Genomic DNA, 26,516 nt, shown 5'->3' with positions numbered 1-26,516 from the left:
ACGGAGTGATCAGCGTACACGACGCGTGCGTGTATTGTTCACGGAAAGACTGCCGCGTACGTGCTGTATGCTGTAGCAATACATTCGGCGACTGCACAACATAGCAGCAAGATACAGGTGCAGTCGTAAACAGCACATTCTCGCCATCGGCCATACCATGCTGAATACGCCGGTTCTCGTCCGATCCCAGAAGCTAAGCAGCATTGGGCTCGGTCAGTACTTGGGAGGGAGACCACCTGGGAACACCGAGTGCTGATGGCACCGTTCTTTTTGCTTTCTTATTGCGTGCTTCTGTGACGTCTTGTTTTTTTTTTCATTTGCACAACGTGTGGGTGGTTGCATTTACTGTAACTTACGTTCAACTGGAGCCTGCTGGTAGAGCCAACGCCGAAGTGTAACACCAACAATATTCAGGCCACTACACGATATTGTATGCGGAATGATGACGGTGGTAAGCGGTATACGTAATGATGCAAAATTTAGTCGCACAAACTTCTAACCGCTTACTTATCACACCCGCATACAGCTCAATGACAACGCATCAATAAAGTGGCACCTTGTGGGCTTCAACGCGTGCAAAATTTTGCGCTCGTCCTCTTGTTTTTGTGAGTACTAGCACGCACGCATGCAGCGAACAACCACAAACGGAATAATCAACTTACACGACGCGTGCGTGTATTGTTCACGGAAAGACTGCCGCGTACGTGCTGTAGCAATACATTCGGCGACTGCACAACATACAGCACGATACAGGTGCAGTCGTAAACAACGCATCCTTGCCATCGGCCATGCCATGCTGAATACGCCGGTTCTCGTCCGATCCCCGAAGCTAAGCAGCAATGGGCTCGGTCAGTACTTGGGAGGGAGACCACCTGGGAACACCGAGTGATGATGGCACCGCTCTTTTTGCTTTTTTATTGCGTGCTTCTGTGACGTCTTGTTTTTTTTTCATTTGCACAACGTGTGGGTGGTTGCATTTACTGTAGCTTACGTTCAACTGGAGCCTGCTGGTAGAGCCAACGCCGAAGTGTAACACCAACAATATTCAGGCCACTACACGATATTGTACGCGGAATGATGACGGTGGTAAGCGGTATACGTAATGATGCAAAATTTAGTCGCACAAGCTTCTAACCGCTTACTTATCACACCCGCATACAGCTCAATGACAACGCATCAATAAAGTGGCACCTTGTGGGCTGCAACGCGCGCAAAATGTGGCGCTCGCCCTCTTGTTTTTGTGAGCACTAGCACGCACGCATGCAGCGAACAACCGCAAACGGAGTGATCAGCGTACACGACGCGTGCGTGTATTGTTAACGGAAAGACTGCCGCGTGCGTGCTGTAAGCTGTAGCAATACATTCGGCGACTGCACAACATACAGCACGATACAGGTGCAGTCGTAAACAACGCATCCTTGCCATCGGCCATGCCATGCTGAATACGCCGGTTCTCGTCCGATCCCCGAAGCTAAGCAGCAATGGGCTCGGTCAGTACTTGGGAGGGAGACCACCTGGGAACACCGAGTGATGATGGCACCGCTCTTTTTGCTTTTTTATTGCGTGCTTCTGTGACGTCTTGTTTTTTTTTCATTTGCACAACGTGTGGGTGGCTGCATTTACTGTAGCTTACGTTCAACTGGAGCCTGCTGGTAGAGCCTACGCCGAAGTGTAACACCAACAATATTCAGGCCACTACACGATATTGTACGCGGAATGATGACGGTGGTAAGCGGTATACGTAATGATGCAAAATTTAGTCGCACAAGCTTCTAACCGCTTACTTATCACACCCGCATACAGCTCAATGACAACGCATCAATAAAGTGGCACCTTGTGGGCTGCAACGCGCGCAAAATGTGGCGCTCGCCCTCTTGTTTTTGTGAGCACTAGCACGCACGCATGCAGCGAACAACCGCAAACGGAGTGATCAGCGTACACGACGCGTGCGTGTATTGTTAACGGAAAGACTGCCGCGTGCGTGCTGTAAGCTGTAGCAATACATTCGGCGACTGCACAACATAGCAGCACGATACAGGTGCAGTCGTAAACAGCACATTCTCGCCATCGGCCATACCATGCTGAATACGCCGGTTCTCGTCCGATCCCCGAAGCTAAGCAGCATTGGGCTCGGTCAGTACTTGGGAGGGAGACCACCTGGGAACACCGAGTGCTGATGGCACCGTTCTTTTTGCTTTCTTATTGCGTGCTTCTGTGACGTCTTGTTTTTTTTTTTTCATTTGCACAACGTGTGGGTGGTTGCATTTACTGTAACTTACGTTCAACTGGAGCCTGCTGGTAGAGCCAACGCCGAAGTGTAACACCAACAATATTCAGGCCACTATACGATATTGTACGCGGAATGATGACGGTGGTAAGCGGTATACGTAATGATGCAAAATTTAGTCGCACAAGCTTCCTACCGCTTACTTATCACACCCGCATACAGCTCAATGACAACGCATCAATAAAGTGGCACCTTGTGGGCTTCAACGCGTGCAAAATTTTGCGCTCGTCCTCTTGTTTTTGTGAGCACTAGCACGCACGCATGCAGCGAACAACCACAAACGGAATAATCAACTTACACGACGCGTGCGTGTATTGTTCACGGAAAGACTGCCGCGTACGTGCTGTAGCAATACATTCGGCGACTGCACAACATACAGCACGATACAGGTGCAGTCGTAAACAACGCATCCTTGCCATCGGCCATGCCATGCTGAATACGCCGGTTCTCGTCCGATCCCCGAAGCTAAGCAGCAATGGGCTCGGTCAGTACTTGGGAGGGAGACCACCTGGGAACACCGAGTGATGATGGCACCGCTCTTTTTGCTTTTTTATTGCGTGCTTCTGTGACGTCTTGTTTTTTTTGTTTCATTTGCACAACGTGTGGGTGGTTGCATTTACTGTAGCTTACGTTCAACTGGAGCCTGCTGGTAGAGCCTACGCCGAAGTGTAACACCAACAATATTCAGGCCACTACACGATATTGTATGCGGAATGATGACGGTGGTAAGCGGTATACGTAATGATGCAAAATTTAGTCGCACAAACTTCTAACCGCTTACTTATCACACCCGCATACAGCCCAATGACAACGCATCAATAAAGTGGCACCTTGTGGGCTGCAACGCGCGCAAAATGTGGCGCTCGCCCTCTTGTTTTTGTGAGCACTAGCACGCACGCATGCAGCGAACAACCGCAAACGGAGTGATCAGCGTACACGACGCGTGCGTGTATTGTTCACGGAAAGACTGCCGCGTACGTGCTGTATGCTGTAGCAATACATTCGGCGACTGCACAACATAGCAGCAAGATACAGGTGCAGTCGTAAACAGCACATTCTCGCCATCGGCCATACCATGCTGAATACGCCGGTTCTCGTCCGATCCCCGAAGCTAAGCAGCATTGGGCTCGGTCAGTACTTGGGAGGGAGACCACCTGGGAACACCGAGTGCTGATGGCACCGTTCTTTTTGCTTTCTTATTGCGTGCTTCTGTGACGTCTTGTTTTTTTTTTCATTTGCACAACGTGTGGGTGGTTGCATTTACTGTAACTTACGTTCAACTGGAGCCTGCTGGTAGAGCCAACGCCGAAGTGTAACACCAACAATATTCAGGCCACTACACGATATTGTATGCGGAATGATGACGGTGGTAAGCGGTATACGTAATGATGCAAAATTTAGTCGCACAAACTTCTAACCGCTTACTTATCACACCCGCATACAGCTCAATGACAACGCATCAATAAAGTGGCACCTTGTGGGCTTCAACGCGTGCAAAATTTTGCGCTCGTCCTCTTGTTTTTGTGAGCACTAGCACGCACGCATGCAGCGAACAACCACAAACGGAATAATCAACTTACACGACGCGTGCGTGTATTGTTCACGGAAAGACTGCCGCGTACGTGCTGTAGCAATACATTCGGCGACTGCACAACATACAGCACGATACAGGTGCAGTCGTAAACAACGCATCCTTGCCATCGGCCATGCCATGCTGAATACGCCGGTTCTCGTCCGATCCCCGAAGCTAAGCAGCAATGGGCTCGGTCAGTACTTGGGAGGGAGACCACCTGGGAACACCGAGTGATGATGGCACCGCTCTTTTTGCTTTTTTATTGCGTGCTTCTGTGACGTCTTGTTTTTTTTTTTCATTTGCACAACGTGTGGGTGGTTGCATTTACTGTAGCTTACGTTCAACTGGAGCCTGCTGGTAGAGCCAACGCCGAAGTGTAACACCAACAATATTCAGGCCACTACACGATATTGTACGCGGAATGATGACGGTGGTAAGCGGTATACGTAATGATGCAAAATTTAGTCGCACAAGCTTCTAACCGCTTACTTATCACACCCGCATACAGCTCAATGACAACGCATCAATAAAGTGGCACCTTGTGGGCTGCAACGCGCGCAAAATGTGGCGCTCGCCCTCTTGTTTTTGTGAGCACTAGCACGCACGCATGCAGCGAACAACCGCAAACGGAGTGATCAGCGTACACGACGCGTGCGTGTATTGTTAACGGAAAGACTGCCGCGTGCGTGCTGTAAGCTGTAGCAATACATTCGGCGACTGCACAACATAGCAGCACGATACAGGTGCAGTCGTAAACAGCACATTCTCGCCATCGGCCATACCATGCTGAATACGCCGGTTCTCGTCCGATCCCCGAAGCTATGCAGCATTGGGCTCGGTCAGTACTTGGGAGGGAGACCACCTGGGAACACCGAGTGCTGATGGCACCGTTCTTTTCGCTTTTTTATTGCGTGCCTCTGTGTCGTCTTGTTTTTTTTTCATTTGCACAACGTGTGGGTGGTTGCATTTACTGTAACTTACGTTCAAATGGAGCCTGCTGGTAGAGCCAACGCCGAAGTGTAACACCCACAATATTCAAGCCACTACACGATATTGTACGCAGAATGATGACGGTGGTAAGCGGTATACGTAATGATGCAAAATGTAGTCGCACAAGCTTCTAACCGCTTACTTATCACACCCGCATACGGCTCAATGACAACGCATCAATAAAGTGGCACCTTGTGGGCTGCAACGCGCGCAAAATGTGGCGCTCGCCCTCTTGTTTTTGTGAGCACTAGCACGCACGCATGCAGCGAACAACCGCAAACGGAGTGATCAGCGTACACGACGCGTGCGTGTATTGTTCACGGAAAGACTGCCGCGTACGTGCTGTATGCTGTAGCAATACATTCGGCGACTGCACAACATAGCAGCAAGATACAGGTGCAGTCGTAAACAGCACATTCTCGCCATCGGCCATACCATGCTGAATACGCCGGTTCTCGTCCGATCCCCGAAGCTAAGCAGCATTGGGCTCGGTCAGTACTTGGGAGGGAGACCACCTGGGAACACCGAGTGCTGATGGCACCGTTCTTTTTGCTTTCTTATTGCGTGCTTCTGTGACGTCTTGTTTTTTTTTTTCATTTGCACAACGTGTGGGTGGTTGCATTTACTGTAACTTACGTTCAACTGGAGCCTGCTGGTAGAGCCAACGCCGAAGTGTAACACCAACAATATTCAGGCCACTACACGATATTGTATGCGGAATGATGACGGTGGTAAGCGGTATACGTAATGATGCAAAATTTAGTCGCACAAACTTCTAACCGCTTACTTATCACACCCGCATACAGCTCAATGACAACGCATCAAGAAAGTGGCACATTGTGGGCTTCAACGCGTGCAAAATTTTGCGCTCGTCCTCTTGTTTTTGTGAACACTAGCACGCACGCATGCAGCGAACAACCACAAACGGAATAATCAACTTACACGACGCGTGCGTGTATTGTTCACGGAAAGACTGCCGCGTACGTGCTGTAGCAATACATTCGGCGACTGCACAACATACAGCACGATACAGGTGCAGTCGTAAACAACGCATCCTTGCCATCGGCCATGCCATGCTGAATACGCCGGTTCTCGTCCGATCCCGGAAGCTAAGCAGCAATGGGCTCGGTCAGTACTTGGGAGGGAGACCACCTGGGAACACCGAGTGATGATGGCACCGCTCTTTTTGCTTTTTTATTGCGTGCTTCTGTGACGTCTTGTTTTTTTTTCATTTGCACAACGTGTGGGTGGCTGCATTTACTGTAGCTTACGTTCAACTGGAGCCTGCTGGTAGAGCCAACGCCGAAGTGTAACACCAACAATATTCAGGCCACTACACGATATTGTACGCGGAATGATGACGGTGGTAAGCGGTATACGTAATGATGCAAAATTTAGTCGCACAAGCTTCTAACCCCTTACTTATCACACCCGCATACAGCTCAATGACAACGCATCAATAAAGTGGCACCTTGTGGGCTGCAACGCGCGCAAAATGTGGCGCTCGCCCTCTTGTTTTTGTGAGCACTAGCACGCACGCATGCAGCGAACAACCGCAAACGGAGTGATCAGCGTACACGACGCGTGCGTGTATTGTTAACGGAAAGACTGCCGCGTGCGTGCTGTAAGCTGTTGCAATACATTCGGCGACTGCACAACATAGCAGCACGATACAGGTGCAGTCGTAAACAGCACATTCTCGCCATCGGCCATACCATGCTGAATACGCCGGTTCTCGTCCGATCCCCGAAGCTAAGCAGCATTGGGCTCGGTCAGTACTTGGGAGGGAGACCACCTGGGAACACCGAGTGCTGATGGCACCGTTCTTTTTGCTTTCTTATTGCGTGCTTCTGTGACGTCTTGTTTTTTTTTTCATTTGCACAACGTGTGGGTGGTTGCATTTACTGTAACTTACGTTCAACTGGAGCCTGCTGGTAGAGCCAACGCCGAAGTGTAACACCAACAATATTCAGGCCACTATACGATATTGTACGCGGAATGATGACGGTGGTAAGCGGTATACGTAATGATGCAAAATTTAGTCGCACAAGCTTCCTACCGCTTACTTATCACACCCGCATACAGCTCAATGACAACGCATCAATAAAGTGGCACCTTGTGGGCTACAACGTGCGCAAAATGTGGCGCTTGCCCTCTTGTTTTTGTGAGCACTAGCACGCACGCATGCAGCGAACAACCACAAACGGAGTGATCAACGTACACGACGCGTGCGTGTATTGTTCACGGAAAGACGGCCGCGTACGTGCTGTATGCTGTAGCAATACATTCGGCGACTGCACAACATAGCAGCACGATACAGGTGCAGTCGTAAACAGCACATTCTCGCCATCGGCCATACCATGCTGAATACGCCGGTTCTCGTCCGATCCCCGAAGCTAAGCAGCATTGGGCTCGGTCAGTACTTGGGAGGGAGACCACCTGGGAACACCGAGTGCTGATGGCACCGTTCTTTTTGATTTTTTATTGCGTGCTTCTGTGACGTCTTGTTTTTTTTTTCATTTGCACAACGTGTGGGTGGTTGCATTTACTGTAACTTACGTTCAACTGGAGCCTGCTGGTAGAGCCAACGCCGAAGTGTAACACCAACAATATTCAGGCCACTACACGATATTGTACGCGGAATGATGACGGTGGTAAGCGGTATACGTAATGATGCAAAAGTTAGTCGCACAAGCTTCTAACCGCTTACTTATCACACCCGCATACAGCTCAATGACAACGCATCAATAAAGTGGCACCTTGTGGGCTGCAACGCGCGCAAAATGTGGCGCTCGCCCTCTTGTTTTTGTGAGCACTAGCACGCACGCATGCAGCGAACAACCGCAAACGGAGTGATCAGCGTACACGACGCGTGCGTGTATTGTTAACGGAAAGACTGCCGCGTGCGTGCTGTAAGCTGTAGCAATACATTCGGCGACTGCACAACATAGCAGCACGATACAGGTGCAGTCGTAAACAGCACATTCTCGCCATCGGCCATACCATGCTGAATACGCCGGTTCTCGTCCGATCCCCGAAGCTATGCAGCATTGGGCTCGGTCAGTACTTGGGAGGGAGACCACCTGGGAACACCGAGTGCTGATGGCACCGTTCTTTTTGCTTTTTTATTGCGTGCTTCTGTGAAGTCTTGTTTTTTTTTTTTCATTTGCACAACGTGTGGGTGGTTGCATTTACTGTAACTTACGTTCAAATGGAGCCTGCTGGTAGAGCCAACGCCGAAGTGTAACACCCACAATATTCAAGCCACTACACGATATTGTACGCAGAATGATGACGGTGGTAAGCGGTATACGTAATGATGCAAAATTTAGTCGCACAAGCTTCTAACCGCTTACTTATCACACCCGCATACGGCTCAATGACAACGCATCAATAAAGTGGCACCTTGTGGGCTGCAACGCGCGCAAAATGTGGCGCTTGCCCTCTTGTTTTTGTGAGCACTAGCACGCACGCATGCAGCGAACAACCACAAACGGAGTGATTAACGTACACGACGCGTGCGTGTATTGTTCACGGAAAGACGGCCGCGTACGTGCTGTATGCTGTAGCAATACATTCGGCGACTGCACAACATAGCAGCACGATACAGGTGCAGTCGTAAACAGCACATTCTCGCCATCGGCCATACCATGCTGAATACGCCGGTTCTCGTCCGATCCCCGAAGCTAAGCAGCATTGGGCTCGGTCAGTACTTGGGAGGGAGACCACCTGGGAACACCGAGTGCTGATGGCACCGTTCTTTTTGATTTTTTATTGCGTGCTTCTGTGACGTCTTGTTTTTTTTTTCATTTGCACAACGTGTGGGTGGTTGCATTTACTTTAACTTACGTTCAACTGGAGCCTGCTGGTAGAGCCAACGCCGAAGTGTAACACCAACAATATTCAGTCCACTACACGATATTGTACGCGGAATGATGACGGTGGTAAGCGGTATACGTAATGATGCAAAATTTAGTCGCACAAGCTTCTAACCGCTTACTTATCACACCCGCATACAGCTCCATGACGACGCATCAATAAAGTGGCACCTTGTGGGCTGCAACGCACGCAAAATGTGGCGCTCGCCCTCTTGTTTTTGTGAGCACTAGCACGCACGCATGCAGCGAACAACCACAAACGGAGTGATCAACGTACACGACGCGTGCGTGTATTGTTCACGGAAAGACTGCCGCGTACGTGCTGTAGCAATACATTCGGCGACTGCACAACATACAGCACGATACAGGTGCAGTCGTAAACAACGCATCCTTGCCATCGGCCATGCCATGCTGAATACGCCTGTTCTCGTCCGATCCCCGAAGCTAAGCAGCAATGGGCTCGGTCAGTACTTGGGAGGGAGACCACGTGGGAACACCGAGTGCTGATGGCACCGTTCTTTTTGCTTTTTTATTGCGTGCTTCTGTGACGTCTTGTTTTTCTTATTTAATCGCACAACGTGTGGGTGGTTGCATTTACTGTAACTTACGTTCAAATGGAGCCTGCTGGTAGAGCCTACGCCGAAGTGTAACACCCACAATATTCAAGCCACTACACGATATTGTACGCAGAATGATGACGGTGGTAAGCGGTATACGTAATGATGCAAAATTTAGTCGCACAAGCTTCTAACCACTTACTTATCACACCCGCATACGGCTCAATGACAACGCATCAATAAAGTGGCACCTTGTGGGCTGCAACGCGCGCAAAATGTGGCGCTCGCCCTATTGTTTTTGTGAGCACTAGCACACACGCATGCAGCGAACAACCACAAACGGAGTGATCAACGTACACGACGCGTGCGTGTATTGTTCACGGAAAGACTGCCGCGTACGTGCTGTATGCTGCAGCAATACATTCGGCGACTGCACAACATAGCAGCACGATACAGGTGCAGTCGTAAACAGCACATTCTCGCCATCGTCCATACCATGCTGAATACGCCGGTTCTCGTCCGATCCCCGAAGCTAAGAAGCATTGGGCTCGGTCAGTACTTGGGAGGGAGACCACCTGGGAACACCGAGTGCTGATGGCACCGTTCTTTTTGCTTTCTTGTTGCGTGCTTCTGTGACGTCTTCTTTTTTTTTTCATTTGCACAACGCGTGGGTGGTTGCATTTACTGTAACTTACGTTCAACTGGAGCCTGCTGGTAGAGCCAACGCCGAAGTGTAACACCAACAATATTCAGGCCACTACACGATATTGTACGCGGAATGATGACGGTGGTAAGGGGTATACGTAATGATGCAAAATTTAGTCGCACAAGCTTCCTACCGCTTACTTATCACACCCGCATAGAGCTCAATGACAACGCATCAATAAAGTGGCACCGTGTGGGCTACAACGTGCGCAAAATGTGGCGCTTGCCCTCTTGTTTTTGTGAGCACTAGCACGCACGCATGCAGCGAACAACCACAAACGGAGTGATCAACGTACACGACGCGTGCGAGTATTGTTCACGGAAAGACGGCCGCGTACGTGCTGTATGCTGTAGCAATACATTCGGCGACTGCACAACATAGCAGCACGATACAGGTGCAGTCGTAAACAGCAAATTCTCGCCATCGGCCATACCATGCTGAATACGCCGGTTCTCGTCCGATCCCCGAAGCTAAGCAGCATTGGGCTCGGTCAGTACTTGGGAGGGAGACCACCTGGGAACACCGAGTGCTGATGGCACCGTTCTTTTTGATTTTTTATTGCGTGCTTCTGTGACGTCTTGTTTTTTTTTTCATTTGCACAACGTGTGGGTGGTTGCATTTACTTTAACTTACGTTCAACTGGAGCCTGCTGGTAGAGCCAACGCCGAAGTGTAACACCAACAATATTCAGTCCACTACACGATATTGTACGCGGAATGATGACGGTGGTAAGCGGTATACGTAATGATGCAAAATTTAGTCGCACAAGCTTCTAACCGCTTACTTATCACACCGGCATACAGCTCCATGACGACGCATCAAGAAAGTGGCACCTTGTGGGCTGCAACGCACGCAAAATGTGGCGCTCGCCCTCTTGTTTTTGTGAGCACTAGCACGCACGCATGCAGCGAACAACCACAAACGGAATGATCAACGCACACGACGCGTGCGTGTATTGTTCACGGAAAGACTGCCGCGTACGTGCTGTAGCAATACATTCGGCGACTGCACAACATACAGCACGATACAGGTGCAGTCGTAAACAACGCATCCTTGCCATCGGCCATGCCATGCTGAATACGCCGGTTCTCGTCCGATCCCCGAAGCTAAGCAGCAATGGGCTCGGTCAGTACTTGGGAGGGAGACCACGTGGGAACACCGAGTGCTGATGGCACCGTTCTTTTTGCTTTTTTATTGCGTGCTTCTGTGACGTCTTCTTTTTCTTATTTAATCGCACAACGTGTGGGTGGTTGCATTTACTGTAACTTACGTTCAAATGGAGCCTGCTGGTAGAGCCAACGCCGAAGTGTAACACCCACAATATTCAGGCCACTACACGATATTGTACGCAGAATGATGACGGTGCTAAGCGGTATACGTAATGATGCAAAATTTAGTCGCACAAGCTTCTAACCGCTTACTTATCACACCCGCATACAGCTCAATGACAACGCATCAATAAAGTGGTACCTTGTGGGCTGCAACGCGCGCAAATGTGGCGCTCGCCCTATTGTTTTTGTGAGCACTAGCACGCACGCATGCAGCGAACAACCACAAACGGAGTGATCAACGTACACGACGCGTGCGTGTATTGTTCACGGAAAGACTGCCGCGTACGTGCTGTATGCTGTAGCAATACATTCGGCGACTGCACAACATAGCAGCACGATACAGGTGCAGTCGTAAACAGCACATTCTCGCCATCGGCCATACCATGCTGAATACGCCGGTTCTCGTCCGATCCCCGAAGCTAAGCAGCATTGGGCTCGGTCAGTACTTGGGAGGGAGACCACCTGGGAACACCGAGTGCTGATGGCACCGTTCTTTTTGCTTTCTTATTGCGTGCTTCTGTGACGTCTTGTTTTTTTTTTCATTTGCACAACGTGTGGGTGGTTGCATTTACTGTAACTTACGTTCAACTGGAGCCTGCTGGTAGAGCCAACGCCGAAGTGTAACACCAACAATATTCAGGCCACTACACGATATTGTACGCGGAATGATGACGGTGGTAAGCGGTATACGTAATGATGCAAAATTTAGTCGCACAAACTTCTAACCGCTTACTTATCACACCCGCATACAGCTCAATGACAACGCATCAATAAAGTGGCACCTTGTGGGCTTCAACGCGTGCAAAATTTTGCGCTCGTCCTCTTGTTTTTGTGAGCACTAGCACGCACGCATGCAGCGAACAACCACAAACGGAATAATCAACTTACACGACGCGTGCGTGTATTGTTCACGGAAAGACTGCCGCGTACGTGCTGTAGCAATACATTCGGCGACTGCACAACATACAGCACGATACAGGTGCAGTCGTAAACAACGCATCCTTGCCATCGGCCATGCCATGCTGAATACGCCGGTTCTCGTCCGTTCCCCGAAGCTAAGCAGCAATGGGCTCGGTCAGTACTTGGGAGGGATACCACCTGGGAACACCGAGTGCTGATGGCACCGTTCTTTCTTCTTTTTTATTGCGTGCTCCTGTGACGTCTTGTTTTTTTTTTTATTTGCACAACGTGTGGGTGGTTGCATTTACTGTAACTTACGTTCAACTGGAGCCTGCTGGTAGAGCCAACGCCGACGTGTAACACCAACAATATTCAGGCCACTACACGATATTGTACGCGGAATCATGACGGTGGTAAGCGGTATACGTAATTATGCAAAATTTAGTCGCACAAGCTTCTAACCGCTTACTTATCACACCCGCATACAGCTCAATGACAACGCATCAATAAAGTGGCACCTTGTGGGCTGCAACGCGCGCAAAATGTGGCGCTCGCCCTCTTGTTTTTGTGAGCACTAGCACGCACGCATGCAGCGAACAACCGCAAACGGAGTGATCAACGTACACGACGCGTGCGTGTATTGTTCACGGAAAGACTGCCGCGTACGTGCTGTATGCTGTAGCAATACATTTGGCGACTGCACAACATAGCAGCACGATACAGGTGCAGTCGTAAACAGCACATTCTCGCCGTCGGCCATACCATGCTGAATACGCCGGATCTCGTCCGTTCCCGAAGCTAAGCAGCATTGGGCTCGGTCAGTACTTGGGAGGGAGACCACCTATGAACACCGAGTGCTGGTGGCACCGTTCTTTTTGCTTTTTTATTGCGTGCTTCTGTGACGTCTTGTTTTTTTTTTCATTTGCACAACGTGTGCGTGGTTGCATTTACTGTAACTTAGGTTCAACTGGAGCCTGCTGGAAGAGCCAACGCCGAAGTGTAACACCAGCAATATTCAGGCCACTACACGATATTGCACGCGGAATGATGATGGTGGTAAGCGGTATACGTAATGATGCAAAATTTAGTCGCACAAGCTTCTAACCGCTTACTTATCACACCCGCATACAGCTCAATGATAACGCATCAATAAAGTGGCACCTTTTGGGCTGCAACGCGCGCAAAATGTGGCGCTCGCCCTCTTGTTTTTGTGAGCACTAGCACGCACGCATGTAGCGAACAACCACAAACGGAGTGATCAGCGTACACGACGCGTGCGTGTATTGTTAACGGAAAGACTGCCGCGTGCGTGCTGTAAGCTGTAGCAATACATTCGGCGACTGCACAACATAGCAGCACGATACAGGTGCAGTCGTAAACAGCACATTCTCGCCATCGGCCATACCATGCTGAATACGCCGGTTCTCGTCCAATCCCCGAAGCTAAGCAGCATTGGGCTCGGTCAGTACTTGGGAGGGAGACCACCTGGGAACACCGAGTGCTGATGGCACCGTTCTTTTTGCTTTTTTATTGCGTGCTTCTGTGACGTCTTGTTTTTTTTTCATTTGCACAACGTGTGGGTGGTTGCATTTACTGTAACTTACGTTCAAATGGAGCCTGCTGGTAGAGCCAACGCCGAAGTGTAACACCTACAATATTCAAGCCACTACACGATATTGTACGCAGAATGATGACGGTGGTAAGCGGTATACGTAATGATGCAAAATTTAGTCGCACAAGCTTCTAACCACTTACTTATCACACCCGCATACAGCTCAATGACAACGCATCAATAAAGTGGCACCTTGTGGGCTGCAACCCGCGCAAAATGTGGCGCTCGCCCTCTTGTTTTTGTGAGCACTAGCACGCACGCATGTAGCGAACAACCACAAACGGAGTGATCAGCGTACACGACGCGTGCGTGTATTGTTAACGGAAAGACTGCCGCGTACGTGCTGTATGCTGTAGCAATACATTCGGCGACTGCACAACATAGCAGCACGATACAGGTGCAGTCGTAAACTGCACATTCTCGCCATCGGCCATACCATGCTGAATACGCGGGTTCTCGTCCGATCCCCGAAGCTAAGCAGCATTGGGCTCGGTCAGTACTTGGGAGGGAGACCACCTGGGAACACCGAGTGCTGAGCGCACCGTTCTTTTTGCTTTTTTTATTGCGTGCTTCTGTGACGTCTTGTTTTTTTTTTTCTTTTGCACAACGTGTGGGTGGTTGCATTTACTGTAACTTACGTTCAACTGGAGCCTGCTGGTAGAGCCAACGCCGAAGTGTAACACCAACAATATTCAGTCCACTACACGATATTGTACGCGGAATGATGACGGTGGTAAGCGGTATACGTAATGATGCAAAATCTAGTCGCACAAGCTTCTAACCGCTTACTTATCACACCCGCATACAGCTTCATGACGACGCATCAATAAAGTGGCACCTTGTGGGCTGCAACGCGCGCAAAATGTGGCGCTCGCCCTCTTGTTTTTGTGAGCACTAGCACGCACGCATGCAGCGAACAACCACAAACGGAGTGATCAACGTACACGACGCGTGCGTGTATTGTTCACGGAAAGACTGCCGCGTACGTGCTGTATGCTGTAGCAATACATTCGGCGACCGCACAACATAGCAGCACGATACAGGTGCAGTCGTAAACAGCACATTCTCGCCATCGGCCACACCATGCTGAATACGCCGGTTCTCGTCCGATCCCCGAAGCTAAGCAACATTGGGCTCGGTCAGTACTTGGGAGGGAGACCACGTGGGAACACCGAGTGCTGATGGCACCGTTCTTTTTGCTTTTTTATTGCGTGCTTCTGTGACGTCTTGTTTTTCTTATTTAATCGCACAACGTGTGGGTGGTTGCATTTACTGTAACTTACGTTCAAATGGAGCCTGCTGGTAGAGCCAACGCCGAAGTGTAACACCCACAATATTCAGGCCACTACACGATATTGTACGCAGAATGATGACGGTGCTAAGCGGTATACGTAATGTTGCAAAATTTAGTCGCACAAGCTTCTAACCGCTTACTTATCACACCCGCATACAGCTCAATGACAACGCATCAATAAAGTGGCACCTTGTGGGCTGCAACGCGCGCAAATGTGGCGCTCGCCCTATTGTTTTTGTGAGCACTAGCACGCACGCATGCAGCGAACAACCACGAACGGAGTGATCAACGTACACGACGCGTGCGTGTATTCTTCACGGAAAGACTGCCGCGTACGTGCTGTGTGCTGTAGCAATACATTCGGCGACTGCACAACATAGCAGCACGATACAGGTGCAGTCGTAAACAGCACATTCTCGCCATCGGCCATACCATGCTGAATACGCCGGTTCTCGTCCGATCCCCGAAGCTAAGCAGCATTGGGCTCGGTCAGTACTTGGGAGGGAGACCACCTGGGAACACCGAGTGCTGATGGCACCGTTCTTTTTGCTTTCTTATTGCGTGCTTCTGTGACGTCTTGTTTTTTTTTCATTTGCACAACGTGTGGGTGGTTGCATTTACTGTAACTTACGTTCAACTGGAGCCTGCTGGTAGAGTCAACGCCGAAGTGTAACACCAACAATATTCAGGCCACTACACGATATTGTACGCGGAATGATGACGGTGGTAAGCGGTATACGTAATGATGCAAAATTTAGTCGCACAAGCTTCTAACCGCTTACTTATCACACCCGCATACAGCTCAATGACAACGCATCAATAAAGTGGCACCTTGTGGGCTTGAACGCGTGCAAAATTTTGCGCTCGTCCTCTTGTTTTTGTGAGCACTAGCACGCACGCATGCAGCGAACAACCACAAACGGAATAATCAACGTACACGACGCGTGCGTGTATTGTTCACGGAAAGACTGCCGCGTACGTGCTGTAGCAATAAATTCGGCGACTGCACAACATACAGCACGATACAGGTGCAGTCGTAAACAACGCATCCTTGCCATCGGCCATGCCATGCTGAATACGCCGGTTCTCGTCCGATCCCCGAAGCTAAGCAGCATTGGGCTCGGTCAGTACTTGGGAGGGAGACCACCTGGGAACACCGAGTGATGATGGCACCGTTCTTTTTGCTTTTTTATTGCGTGCTTCTGTGACGTCTTTTTTTTTTTCATTTGCACAACGTGTGGGTGGTTGCATTTACTGTAAGTTAGGTTCAACTGGAGCCTCCTGGTAGAGCCAACGCCGAAGTGTAACACCAGCAATATTCAGGCCACTACACGATATTGTACGTGGAATGTTGATGGTGGTAAGCGGTATACGTAATGATGCAAAATTTAGTCGCACAAGCTTCTAACCGCTTACTTATCACACCCGCATACAGCTCAATGACAACGCATCAATAAAGTGGCACCTTGTGGGCTGCAACGCGCGCAAAATGTGGCGCTCGCCCTCTTGTTTTTGTGAGCACTAGCACGCACGCATGTAGCGAACAACCACAAACGGAGTGATCAGCGTACACGACGCGTGCGTGTATTGTTCACGGAAAGACTGCCGCGTACGTGCTGTAAGCTGTAGCAATACATTCGGCGACCGCACAACATAGCAGCACGATACAGGTGCAGTCGTAAACAGCACATTCTCGCCATCGGCCACACCATGCTGAATACGCCGGTTCTCGTCCGATCCCCGAAGCTAAGCAACATTGGGCTCGGTCAGTACTTGGGAGGGAGACCACGTGGGAACACCGAGTGTTGATGGCACCGTTCTTTTTGCTTTTTTATTGCGTGCTTCTGTGACGTCTTGTTTTTCTTATTTAATCGCACAACGTGTGGGTGGTTGCATTTACTGTAACTTACGTTCAAATGGAGCCTGCTGGTAGAGCCAACGCCGAAGTGTAACACAAACAATATTCAGGCCACTACACGATATTGTACGCAGAATGATGACGGTGCTAAGCGGTATACGTAATGATGCAAAATTTAGTCGCACAAGCTTCTGACCGCTTACTTATCACACCCGCATACAGCTCAATGACAACGCATCAATAAAGTGGCACCTTGTGGGCTGCAACGCGCGCAAATGTGGCGCTCGCCCTGTTGTTTTTGTGAGCACTAGCACGCACGCATGCAGCGAACAACCACAAACGGAGTGATCAACGTACACGACGCGTGCGTGTATTGTTCACGGAAAGACTGCCGCGTACGTGCTGTATGCTGTAGCAATACATTCGGCGACTGCACAACATAGCAGCACGATACAGGTGCAGTCGTAAACAGCACATTCTCGCCATCGGCCATACCATGCTGAATACGCCGGTTCTCGTCCGATCCCCGAAGCTAAGCAGCATTGGGCTCGGTCAGTACTTGGGAGGGAGACCACCTGGGAACACCGAGTGCTGATGGCACCGTTCTTTTTGCTTTCTTATTGCGTGCTTCTGTGACGTCTTGTTTTTTTTTCATTTGCACAACGTGTGGGTGGTTGCATTTACTGTAACTTACGTTCAACTGGAGCCTGCTGGTAGAGTCAACGGCGAAGTGTAACACCAACAATATTCAGGCCACTACACGATATTGTACGCGGAATCATGACGGTGGTAAGCGGTATACGTAATGATGCAAACTTTAGTCGCACAAGCTTCTAACCGCTTACTTATCACACCCGCATACAGCTCAATGACAACGCATCAATAAAGTGGCACCTTGTGGGCTTCAACGCGTGCAAAATTTTGCGCTCGTCCTCTTGTTTTTGTGAGCACTAGCACGCACGCATGCAGCGAACAACCACAAACGGAATAATCAACGTACACGACGCGTGCGTGTATTGTTCACGGAAAGACTGCCGCGTACGTGCTGTAGCAATAAATTCGGCGACTGCACAACATACAGCACGATACAGGTGCAGTCGTAAACAACGCATCCTTGCCATCGGCCATACCATGCTGAATACGCCGGTTCTCGTCCGATCCCCGAAGCTAAGCAGCATTGGGCTCGGTCAGTACTTGGGAGGGAGACCACCTGGGAACACCGAGTGCTGATGGCACCGTTATTTTTGCTTTTTTATTGCGTGCTTTTGTGACGTCTTGTTTTTTTTTCATTTGCACAACGTGTGGGTGGTTGCATTTACTGTAACTTACGTTCAACTGGAGCCTGCAGGTAGAGCCAACGCCGAAGTGTAACACCAACAATATTCAGGCCACTACACGATATTGTACGCGGAATGATGACGGTGGTAAGCGGTATACGTAATCATGCAAAATTTAGTCGCACAAGCTTCTAACCGCTTACTTATCACACCCGCATACAGCTCAATGACAACGCATCAATAAAGTGGCACCTTGTGGGCTGCAACGCGCGCAAAATGTGGCGCTCGCCCTCTTGTTTTTGTGAGCACTAGCACGCACGCATGCAGCGAACAACCACAAACGAAGTGATCAACGTACACGACGCGTGCGTGTATTGTTCACGGAAAGACTGCCGCGTACGTGCTGGATGCTGTAGCAATACATTCGGCGACTGCACAACATAGCAGCACCATACAGGTGCAGTCGTAAACAGCACATTCTCGCCATCGGCCACACCATGCTGAATACGCCAGTTCTCGTCTGATCCCTGAAGCTAAGCAGCATTGGGCTCGGTCAGTACTTGGGAGGCAGACTACCTGGGAACACCGAGTGCTGATGGAACCGTTCTTTTTTATTGCGTGCTTCTGTGACGTCTTCTTTATTTTTTTCATTTGCACAACCTGTGCGTGGTTGCATTTACTGTCTCTTACGTTCAACTGGAGCCTGCTGGTAGAGCCAACGCCGAAGTGTAACACCAATATTCAGGCCACTACACGATATTGTACGCGGAATGATGACGGTGGTAAGCGGTATACGTAATGATGAAAATTTAGTCGCACAAGCTTCTAACCGCTTACTTATCAAACCCGCATACAGCTCAATGACAACGCATCAATAAAGTGGCACCTTGTGGGCTGCAGCGCGCGCAAAATGTTGCGCTAGCCCTCTAGTTTTTGTAAGCACTAGCACGCACGCATGCAGCGAACAACCACAAACGGAATAATCAACGTACAGGACGCGTGCGTGTATTGTTCAGGGAATGACTGCCGCGTACGTGCTGTAGCAGTACATTCGGCGACTACACAACATAGCAGCACGATACAGGTGCAGTCGTAAACAATGCATCCTTGCCATCGGCTATACCATGCTGAATACGCCGGTTCTCGTCCGATCCCCGAAGCTAAAATGCATTGGGCTCGGTCAGTACTTGGGAGGGAGACCACCTGGGAACACCGAGTGCTGATGGCACCGTTCTTTTTGCTTTTTTATTGCGTGCTTCTGTGACGTCTTGTTTCTTTTTTGTTTCATTTACACAACGTGTGGGTGGTTGCATTTACTGTAACTTTCGTTCAACTGGAGCCTGCTGGTAGAGCCAACGCCGGAGTGTAACACCAACAATATTCAGGCCACTACACGATATTGTACGCGGAATGATGACGGTTATAAGCGGTATACGTAATGATGCAAAATTTAGTCGCACAAGCTTCTAACCGCTTACTTATCACACACGCATACAGCTCAATGACAACGCATCAATAAAGTGGCACCTTGTGGGCTGTAACACGCGCAAAATGTGGCGCTCGCCCTCTTGTTCTTGTGAGCACTAGCACGCACGCATGCAGCGAACAACCACAAACGGAGTGATCAACGTACACGACGCGTGCGTGTATTCTTCACGGAAAGACTGCCGCGTACGTGCTGTATGCTGTAGCAATACATTCGGCGACTGCACAACATAGCAGCACGATACAGGTGCAGTCGTAAACAGCACATTCTCGCCATCGGCCAAACCATGCTGAATACGCCGGTTCTCGTCCGATCCCCGAAGCTAAGCAGCATTGGGCTCGGTCAGTACTTGGGAGGGAGACCACCTGGGAACACCGAGTGCTGATGGCACCGTTCTTTTTGCTTTTTTATTGCGTGCTTCTGTGACGTCTTGTTTTTTTTTTTTTTCATTTGCACAACGTGTGGGTGGTTGCATTTACTGTAACTTACGTTCAACTGGAGCCTGCTGTTAGAGCCAATGCCGAAGTGTAACACCAACAATATTCAGGCCACTACACGACATTGTACGCGGAATGATGACGGTTCTAAGCGGTATACGTAATGATGCAAAATTTAGTCGCACAAGCTTCTAACCGCTTACTTATCACACCCGCATACAGCTCAATCACAACGCATCAATAAAGTGGCACCTTGTGGGCTGCAACGCGCGCAAAATGTGGCGCTCGCCCTATTGTTTTTGTGAGCACTAGCACGAACGCATGCAGCGAACAACCACAAACGGAGTGATCAACGTACACGACGCGTGCGTGTATTGTTCACGGAAAGACTGTCGCGTACGTGCTGTATGCTGTAGCAATACATTCGGCGACTGCACAACATAGCAGCACCATACAGGTGCAGTCGTAAACAGCACATTCTCGCCATCGGCCATACGATGCTGAATACGCCGGTTCTCGTCCGATCCCCGAAGCTAAGCAGCATTGGGCTCGGTCAGTACTTGGGAGGGAGACCACCTGGGAACACCGAGTGCTGATGGCACCGTTCTTTTTGTTTTCTTATTGCGTGCTTCTGTGACGTCTTGTTTTTTTTTCATTTGCACAACGTGTGGGTGGTTGCATTTACTGTAACTTACGTTCAACTGGAGCCTGCTGGTAGAGCCAACGCCGAAGTGTAACACCAACAATATTCAGGCCACTACACGATATTGTACGCGGAATGATGACGGTGGTAAGCGGTATACGTAATGATGCAAAATTTAGTCGCACAAGCTTCTAACCGCTTACTTATCACTCCCGCATACAGCTCAATGACGACGCATCAATAAAGTAGCACCTTGTGGGCTGCAACGCGCGCAAAATGTTGCGCTCGCCCTCTTGTTTTTGTGAGCACTAGCACGCACGCATGCAGCGAACAACCACAAACGGAATAATCAACGTACACGACGCGTGCGTGTATTGTTCGCGGAAAGACTGCCGCGAACGTGCTGTAGCAATACATTCGGCGACTGCACAACATAGCAGCACGATACAGTTGCAGCCATAAAGAACGCATGCTTGCCATCGGCCAATCCATGCTGAATACGCCAGTTCTCGTCCGATCCCCGAAGCTAAGCAGCATTGGGCTCGGTCAGTACTTGGGAGGGAGACCACCTGGGAACACCGAGTGCTGATGGCACCGTTCTTTTTGTTTTCTTATTGCGTGCTTCTGTGACGTCTTGTTTTTTTTTCATTTGCACAACGTGTGGGTGGTTGCATTTACTGTAACTTACGTTCAACTGGAGCCTGCTGGTAGAGCCAACGCCAAAGTGTAACACCGATTTTCAGGCCACTACACTATATTGTACGCGGAATGATGACGGTGGTAAGCGGTATACGTAATGATGCAAAATTTAGTCGCACAATTTTCTAACCGCTTACTTATCACACCCGCATACAGCTCAATGACAACGCATCAATAAAGTGGCACCTTGTGGGCTGCAACGCGCGCAAAATGTTGCGCTCGCCCTCTTGTTTTTGTGAGCACTAGCACGCACGCGTGCAGCGAACAACCATAAACGGAATAATCAACGTACACGACGCGTGCGTGTATTGTTCACGGAAAGACTGCCGCGTACGTGCTGTAGCAATACATTCGGCGACTGCACAACATAGCAGCACGATACAGGTGCAGTCGTAAACAACGCATCCTTGCCATCGGCCATACCATGTTGAATACGCCGGTTCTCGTCTGATCCCCGAAGCTAAGCACCATTGGGCTCGGTCAGTACTTGGGAGGGAGACCACCTGGTATCACCGAGTGCTGCTGGCACCGTTCTTTTTGCTTTTTTATTGCGTGCTTCTGTGTCGTCTTGTTTTTTTTTTTTCATTTGCACAACGTGTGGGTGGTTGCATTTACTGTAACTTACGTTCAACTGGAGCCTGCTGGTAGAGCCAACGCCGAAGTGTAACACCAATATTCAGGCCACTACACGATATTGTACGCGGAATGATGACGGTGGTAAGCGGTATACGTAATGATGCCAAATTTAGTCGCACAAGCTTCTAACCGCTTATCACACCCGCATACAGCTCAATGACAACGCATCAATAAAGTGGCACCTTGTGGGCTGCAGCGCGCGCAAAATGTTGCGCTCGCCCTCTTGTTTTTGTCAGCACTAGCACGCACGCATGCAGCGAACAACCAGAGACGGAGTAACCAACGTACAGGACGCGTGCGTGTATTGTTCACGGAAAGACTGCCGCTTACGTCCTGTAGCAATACATTCGGCGACTGCACAACCTAGCAGCACGATACAGGTGCAGTCGTAAACAACGCATCCTTGCCATCGGCCATACCATGTTGAATACGCCGGTTCTCGTCCGATCCCCGAAGCTAAGCAGCGTTGGGCTCGGTCAGTACTTGGAGTGAGACCACCTGAGAACACCGAGTGCTGATGGCACCGTTCTTTTTGCTTTTTTATTGCGTGCTTCTGTGACGCCTTGTTTTTTTTTCATTTGGACAACGTGTGGGTGGTTGCATTTACTGTAACTTACGTTCAACTGGAGCCTGCTGGTAGAGCCAACGCCGCAGTGTAAAACCAATATTCAGGCCACTATACGATATTGTACGCGGAATGATGACGGTGGTAAGCGGTATACGTAATGATGCAAAATTTACTCGCACAAGCTTCTAACCGCTTACACCCGCATACAGCTCAATGACAACGCATCAATAAAGTGGCACCTTGTGGGCTGCTACGCGCGCAAAATCTTGCGCTCGCCCTCTTGTTTTTGTGAGCACTAGCACGCACGCATGCAGCGAACAACCACAAACGGAGTAATCAACGTACACGACGCATGCGTGTATTGTTCACGGAAAGACTGCCGCGTACGTGCTGTAGCAATACATTCGGCGACTGCACAACATAGCAGCACGATACAGGTGCAGTCGTGAACAACGCATCCTTGCCATCGGCCATACCATGCTGAATACGCCGGTTCTCGTCCGATCCCCGAATCTAAGCAGCATTGGGCTCGGTCGGTACTTGGGAGGGAGACCACCTGGGAACACTGAGTGCTGATGGCACCGTTCTTTTTGCTTTTTTATTGCGTGCTTCTGTGACGTCTTGTTTTTTTTTTCATTTGCACAACGTATGGGTGGTTGCATTTACTGTAACTTTCGTTCAACTGGAGCCTGCTGGTAGAGCCAACGCCGAAGTGCCAACATCGTTAACAATATCATTCACTAATATTAGAAGCCTGATGTCGAAACGCGAACTCGTCTCATCCTATCTTGAAGACTGCAACTGCACTATTCTAGCTCTCGCCGAAACCTGGCTTTCCCCCGAGTTAGCTGATCCTGAAATTCTTCCCGTAAAACTAACCAATAATATTTATCGCTGCGATCGCTCAGATAGAAGAGGTGGTGGCGTCCTCCTCGCTATTAAAAAAACTATCGCATCATACATTATTGACACATCTTCAGGTATGGAGATTGTCTGGGCCGCATGCCGCTGCTGTTCTGCCAAAGTTTTGATAGGCGTTTGTTACCGCCCTCCAAATTAGTCATTGCTTCATTGATGAACTGCGCAGCAGCATTGCTAAAGCCACCCAGTTCTGTCCAACTAAGTTCACATACCTCATAGGAGACTTTAATCTTCCTCTCATTGATTGGCCAAACTTGTGGTCATCCTGCAGTTTTTCATCAGAATTCATTAGCCTAACATTAGATTATAATCTGCTCCAGATCAATAGAGAACCTACCCATGGCTCTAACCTCTTAGATCTTATACTAACTAACGCCCCAGAAACTATAGAAGAAGTAACATGCTCGGATGGTTTCAGCGACCACAGATTACTGAATGTATCCATCAGTATCTCATTACCATTTCCAGGTATCTTAAGTAAGACAATTCGTGACTACAACAAAGGAAATTATGAAGTAATCATCATTGATCTAGAATCATTTCTTGAACATCATTTCCTACCTTCGTTCCACACCAGGTCTGTTCATGATAACTGGGTCATGTTCCGAGATAAGTTATGCGCATTGGTTGAGCAGAACATTCCTTTAATCAGAATAACCGAAGACAAAAACAAACCGTGGTTCACTAAGTCTCTTCATCTACTCAGAAACAAAAAGAAACGTTCATACAGAACTGCAAAACGAACCGGCACCCCGTCAGCTTGGGAAAGGTACCTTAACTGTTTAAGTTCTTACTGCTCCGCTCTCAATGTAGCCAAAAATAAATATTTTTCCCAAGACCTTCCTTCACTACTCAAATCTAATCCCAGAAAATTCTGGCAAATTTTATCTCCTGAACGCAATACTAATGACATCTCGTTACACAATAAAGAAAACAACATTCCTATTCCTAACAGTGAGTGCGCTCAAGTTTTTAATAAATTTTTCTCATCCGTATTCACAAAAGAAAGTATTACTAATTTGCCCATTGTTGCCGACCTAGATTACCGGTACATGGAACCTATTAACTTTACTATTGATTGTATTGTTCAACTTATTAATAACTGGAAGGTTTCATCTTCAGCAGGTATTCACAATATTAATTCTAAATTACTAAAATATACAGTATCAGTATCTAGCTAGTTTTAATTTCACATTTTTCATCAATCATTAATTACAGGTCAGATACCCCAAGATTGGAAAACAGCCAAAGTCATACCCATTTTCAAAGACGCTGACAAGAACTTAACTGAGAACTACCGACCGAAATCACTAACGTGCATATGCTGCAAAATGATGGAACATATTATTGCATCTGATATTTACCAACATCTAGAATCGAACAACTTCTTTTTTCATAATCAACATGGTTTCAGGAGAGGTTTGTCGTGCGAAACGCAACTGCTTGACTTTACGACAGATTTGCATTTTAACATGGACTCAAACCTTCAAACTTACAGCATCTTTCTAGGTTTTCAAAAGCTTTCGACCGCGTAGCTCATTGTCGCCTGTTTTTGAAGTTATCATCATTAAAACTTAATTCACTAACACTATCCTGGCTTCGAAATTTTCTTTCTAACAGGCAGCAGTTTACTTTCGCTAACAGCTTCTCCTCGACCCCTTTCAGATGTTTCATCCGGTGTATCACAAGGAAGCGTTCTTGGTCCCTTACTCTTTCTGATATACATTAATGACATACCCAATAACTTATCATCATGCATGCGCATTTTCGCTGACGACTGCATTATCTATCGTTCTATTAACACCTCCGATGACCACCTGATCCTCCAAAATGATCTTAACTAAATCACTAATTGGTGTGACACCTGGCTAATGACTCAAAACTCATCAAAATGTAACGTGATGTCCTTCACCCGCAAAAGCAATAACTTGGACTATTTTTACTGTATTAAAAATGTCCCATTATCTCGGACCACATCATTTAAATATCTAGGCGTTAATCTTTCAACAAAACTCTCCTGGACTTCGCACATTACTGCCATCTGTGCTAGTGCTTCTCAATCACTGGGTTACCTACGACGTAACCTTCGGAACTCGCCTCCACTTATCCGCAAACTGGCATATCAAACATTTGTTCGCCTTCGACTTGAGTTCGCCGCTCCAATCTGGTCTCCCCATCAAAATTACCTAATTACCATGCTGGAATCAATCCAAAATAGAGCCGCACGTTTCATTTCCCGAAATTATAACTACTGTTCTAGCGTAACTCAAATAAAGATTCACCTATCACTTCAGCTACTAAGTAATCGTCGCGACATAGCCCTTTTGTCATTATTTCATAAATACGCCCACCACACTAACAAACATTCCTTACACCTAGAAACGCCATCGCACACGTCGCACAGATTATACAATCATCATAGCTTCACGCGCGTCTATGGTAAAACAGAAGCATTTAACTCGTCTGCAATTCCACGTGCCATTCGGCTCTGGAACAACCTCCCCGACAACATAGTTTTGGAAACTGACCGTGATAAATTCAAGAGCTCACTGAACTCGCTTAACCCATCTTAATCATTAATATCACACTCACTGCTCTGTATTATTTCTTTGCCTTTTTCTTGCAGTGTTATACGTTGTTACTAACTTATATTGTTCCTTTTTATTGTAATCATATGCAGCTTTATGTAGCTAATATGTTTCATGACATTTAGGCTGTGCACTTGGCTGCTGTTTTCATTTGTTATTGTTGTTAATTGTATGTACTTGATTGTATGCCCACCTTACTCAATCCCCAAGAAGGGGCTTTGTAAGGTATTCTACAAATAAAAAAATAAAGAAAGTGTAACACCAATATTCAGGCC

At 48.6% G+C, this 26,516-nt stretch overlaps 12 non-coding genes and 25 pseudogenes across 12 annotated transcripts; all 37 read left to right on the top strand.

Moving 5' to 3' along the window:
- The first annotated feature begins 142 nt into the window (after positions 1-142).
- LOC142580371 (5S ribosomal RNA) lies at positions 143-261 on the top strand (annotated as a pseudogene).
- A 517-nt stretch (positions 262-778) lies between these two features.
- LOC142580483 (5S ribosomal RNA) lies at positions 779-897 on the top strand (annotated as a pseudogene).
- Positions 898-1,420: 523 nt separating this feature from the next.
- Positions 1,421-1,539, top strand: LOC142580482 (5S ribosomal RNA; annotated as a pseudogene).
- A 524-nt stretch (positions 1,540-2,063) lies between these two features.
- LOC142580963 (5S ribosomal RNA) lies at positions 2,064-2,182 on the top strand. The gene has a single exon (XR_012828099.1). It is a non-coding gene; the product is annotated as a 5S ribosomal RNA (ribosomal RNA).
- A 519-nt stretch (positions 2,183-2,701) lies between these two features.
- LOC142580481 (5S ribosomal RNA) lies at positions 2,702-2,820 on the top strand (annotated as a pseudogene).
- A 527-nt stretch (positions 2,821-3,347) lies between these two features.
- On the top strand, positions 3,348-3,466 carry LOC142580962 (5S ribosomal RNA). Its single transcript, XR_012828098.1, has one exon. It is a non-coding gene; the product is annotated as a 5S ribosomal RNA (ribosomal RNA).
- Positions 3,467-3,983: 517 nt separating this feature from the next.
- Positions 3,984-4,102, top strand: LOC142580480 (5S ribosomal RNA; annotated as a pseudogene).
- Positions 4,103-4,628: 526 nt separating this feature from the next.
- LOC142580386 (5S ribosomal RNA) lies at positions 4,629-4,747 on the top strand (annotated as a pseudogene).
- A 524-nt stretch (positions 4,748-5,271) lies between these two features.
- On the top strand, positions 5,272-5,390 carry LOC142580961 (5S ribosomal RNA). Its single transcript, XR_012828097.1, has one exon. It is a non-coding gene; the product is annotated as a 5S ribosomal RNA (ribosomal RNA).
- Positions 5,391-5,908: 518 nt separating this feature from the next.
- Positions 5,909-6,027, top strand: LOC142580530 (5S ribosomal RNA; annotated as a pseudogene).
- A 524-nt stretch (positions 6,028-6,551) lies between these two features.
- On the top strand, positions 6,552-6,670 carry LOC142580960 (5S ribosomal RNA). The gene has a single exon (XR_012828096.1). It is a non-coding gene; the product is annotated as a 5S ribosomal RNA (ribosomal RNA).
- A 525-nt stretch (positions 6,671-7,195) lies between these two features.
- On the top strand, positions 7,196-7,314 carry LOC142580959 (5S ribosomal RNA). The gene has a single exon (XR_012828095.1). It is a non-coding gene; the product is annotated as a 5S ribosomal RNA (ribosomal RNA).
- Positions 7,315-7,839: 525 nt separating this feature from the next.
- On the top strand, positions 7,840-7,958 carry LOC142580385 (5S ribosomal RNA; annotated as a pseudogene).
- A 527-nt stretch (positions 7,959-8,485) lies between these two features.
- Positions 8,486-8,604, top strand: LOC142580958 (5S ribosomal RNA). Its single transcript, XR_012828094.1, has one exon. It is a non-coding gene; the product is annotated as a 5S ribosomal RNA (ribosomal RNA).
- A 517-nt stretch (positions 8,605-9,121) lies between these two features.
- LOC142580493 (5S ribosomal RNA) lies at positions 9,122-9,240 on the top strand (annotated as a pseudogene).
- Positions 9,241-9,766: 526 nt separating this feature from the next.
- On the top strand, positions 9,767-9,885 carry LOC142580486 (5S ribosomal RNA; annotated as a pseudogene).
- Positions 9,886-10,410: 525 nt separating this feature from the next.
- Positions 10,411-10,529, top strand: LOC142580957 (5S ribosomal RNA). Its single transcript, XR_012828093.1, has one exon. It is a non-coding gene; the product is annotated as a 5S ribosomal RNA (ribosomal RNA).
- A 517-nt stretch (positions 10,530-11,046) lies between these two features.
- On the top strand, positions 11,047-11,165 carry LOC142580372 (5S ribosomal RNA; annotated as a pseudogene).
- Positions 11,166-11,690: 525 nt separating this feature from the next.
- On the top strand, positions 11,691-11,809 carry LOC142580956 (5S ribosomal RNA). Its single transcript, XR_012828092.1, has one exon. It is a non-coding gene; the product is annotated as a 5S ribosomal RNA (ribosomal RNA).
- A 517-nt stretch (positions 11,810-12,326) lies between these two features.
- LOC142580495 (5S ribosomal RNA) lies at positions 12,327-12,445 on the top strand (annotated as a pseudogene).
- Positions 12,446-12,970: 525 nt separating this feature from the next.
- LOC142580540 (5S ribosomal RNA) lies at positions 12,971-13,088 on the top strand (annotated as a pseudogene).
- A 525-nt stretch (positions 13,089-13,613) lies between these two features.
- LOC142580393 (5S ribosomal RNA) lies at positions 13,614-13,732 on the top strand (annotated as a pseudogene).
- A 524-nt stretch (positions 13,733-14,256) lies between these two features.
- LOC142580517 (5S ribosomal RNA) lies at positions 14,257-14,375 on the top strand (annotated as a pseudogene).
- A 527-nt stretch (positions 14,376-14,902) lies between these two features.
- Positions 14,903-15,021, top strand: LOC142580424 (5S ribosomal RNA; annotated as a pseudogene).
- Positions 15,022-15,546: 525 nt separating this feature from the next.
- On the top strand, positions 15,547-15,665 carry LOC142580955 (5S ribosomal RNA). The gene has a single exon (XR_012828091.1). It is a non-coding gene; the product is annotated as a 5S ribosomal RNA (ribosomal RNA).
- Positions 15,666-16,181: 516 nt separating this feature from the next.
- Positions 16,182-16,300, top strand: LOC142580420 (5S ribosomal RNA; annotated as a pseudogene).
- Positions 16,301-16,823: 523 nt separating this feature from the next.
- Positions 16,824-16,942, top strand: LOC142580490 (5S ribosomal RNA; annotated as a pseudogene).
- A 525-nt stretch (positions 16,943-17,467) lies between these two features.
- Positions 17,468-17,586, top strand: LOC142580953 (5S ribosomal RNA). Its single transcript, XR_012828089.1, has one exon. It is a non-coding gene; the product is annotated as a 5S ribosomal RNA (ribosomal RNA).
- A 516-nt stretch (positions 17,587-18,102) lies between these two features.
- On the top strand, positions 18,103-18,221 carry LOC142580952 (5S ribosomal RNA). The gene has a single exon (XR_012828088.1). It is a non-coding gene; the product is annotated as a 5S ribosomal RNA (ribosomal RNA).
- Positions 18,222-18,745: 524 nt separating this feature from the next.
- Positions 18,746-18,864, top strand: LOC142580539 (5S ribosomal RNA; annotated as a pseudogene).
- Positions 18,865-19,372: 508 nt separating this feature from the next.
- On the top strand, positions 19,373-19,491 carry LOC142580512 (5S ribosomal RNA; annotated as a pseudogene).
- Positions 19,492-20,020: 529 nt separating this feature from the next.
- LOC142580297 (5S ribosomal RNA) lies at positions 20,021-20,139 on the top strand. The gene has a single exon (XR_012827723.1). It is a non-coding gene; the product is annotated as a 5S ribosomal RNA (ribosomal RNA).
- A 529-nt stretch (positions 20,140-20,668) lies between these two features.
- On the top strand, positions 20,669-20,787 carry LOC142580390 (5S ribosomal RNA; annotated as a pseudogene).
- A 517-nt stretch (positions 20,788-21,304) lies between these two features.
- Positions 21,305-21,423, top strand: LOC142580470 (5S ribosomal RNA; annotated as a pseudogene).
- Positions 21,424-21,937: 514 nt separating this feature from the next.
- On the top strand, positions 21,938-22,056 carry LOC142580552 (5S ribosomal RNA; annotated as a pseudogene).
- A 513-nt stretch (positions 22,057-22,569) lies between these two features.
- On the top strand, positions 22,570-22,687 carry LOC142580515 (5S ribosomal RNA; annotated as a pseudogene).
- A 507-nt stretch (positions 22,688-23,194) lies between these two features.
- On the top strand, positions 23,195-23,313 carry LOC142580514 (5S ribosomal RNA; annotated as a pseudogene).
- The last annotated feature ends 3,203 nt before the right edge of the window (positions 23,314-26,516 follow it).

This window comes from Dermacentor variabilis, chromosome 4, assembly GCF_050947875.1.
Source record: "Dermacentor variabilis isolate Ectoservices chromosome 4, ASM5094787v1, whole genome shotgun sequence".
In the NCBI taxonomy this organism is placed as follows: Eukaryota; Metazoa; Arthropoda; class Arachnida; order Ixodida; family Ixodidae; genus Dermacentor; species Dermacentor variabilis.
Note: the sequence above shows the minus strand (reverse complement) of the source record. Positions and strands in the feature narration are given on the sequence as shown.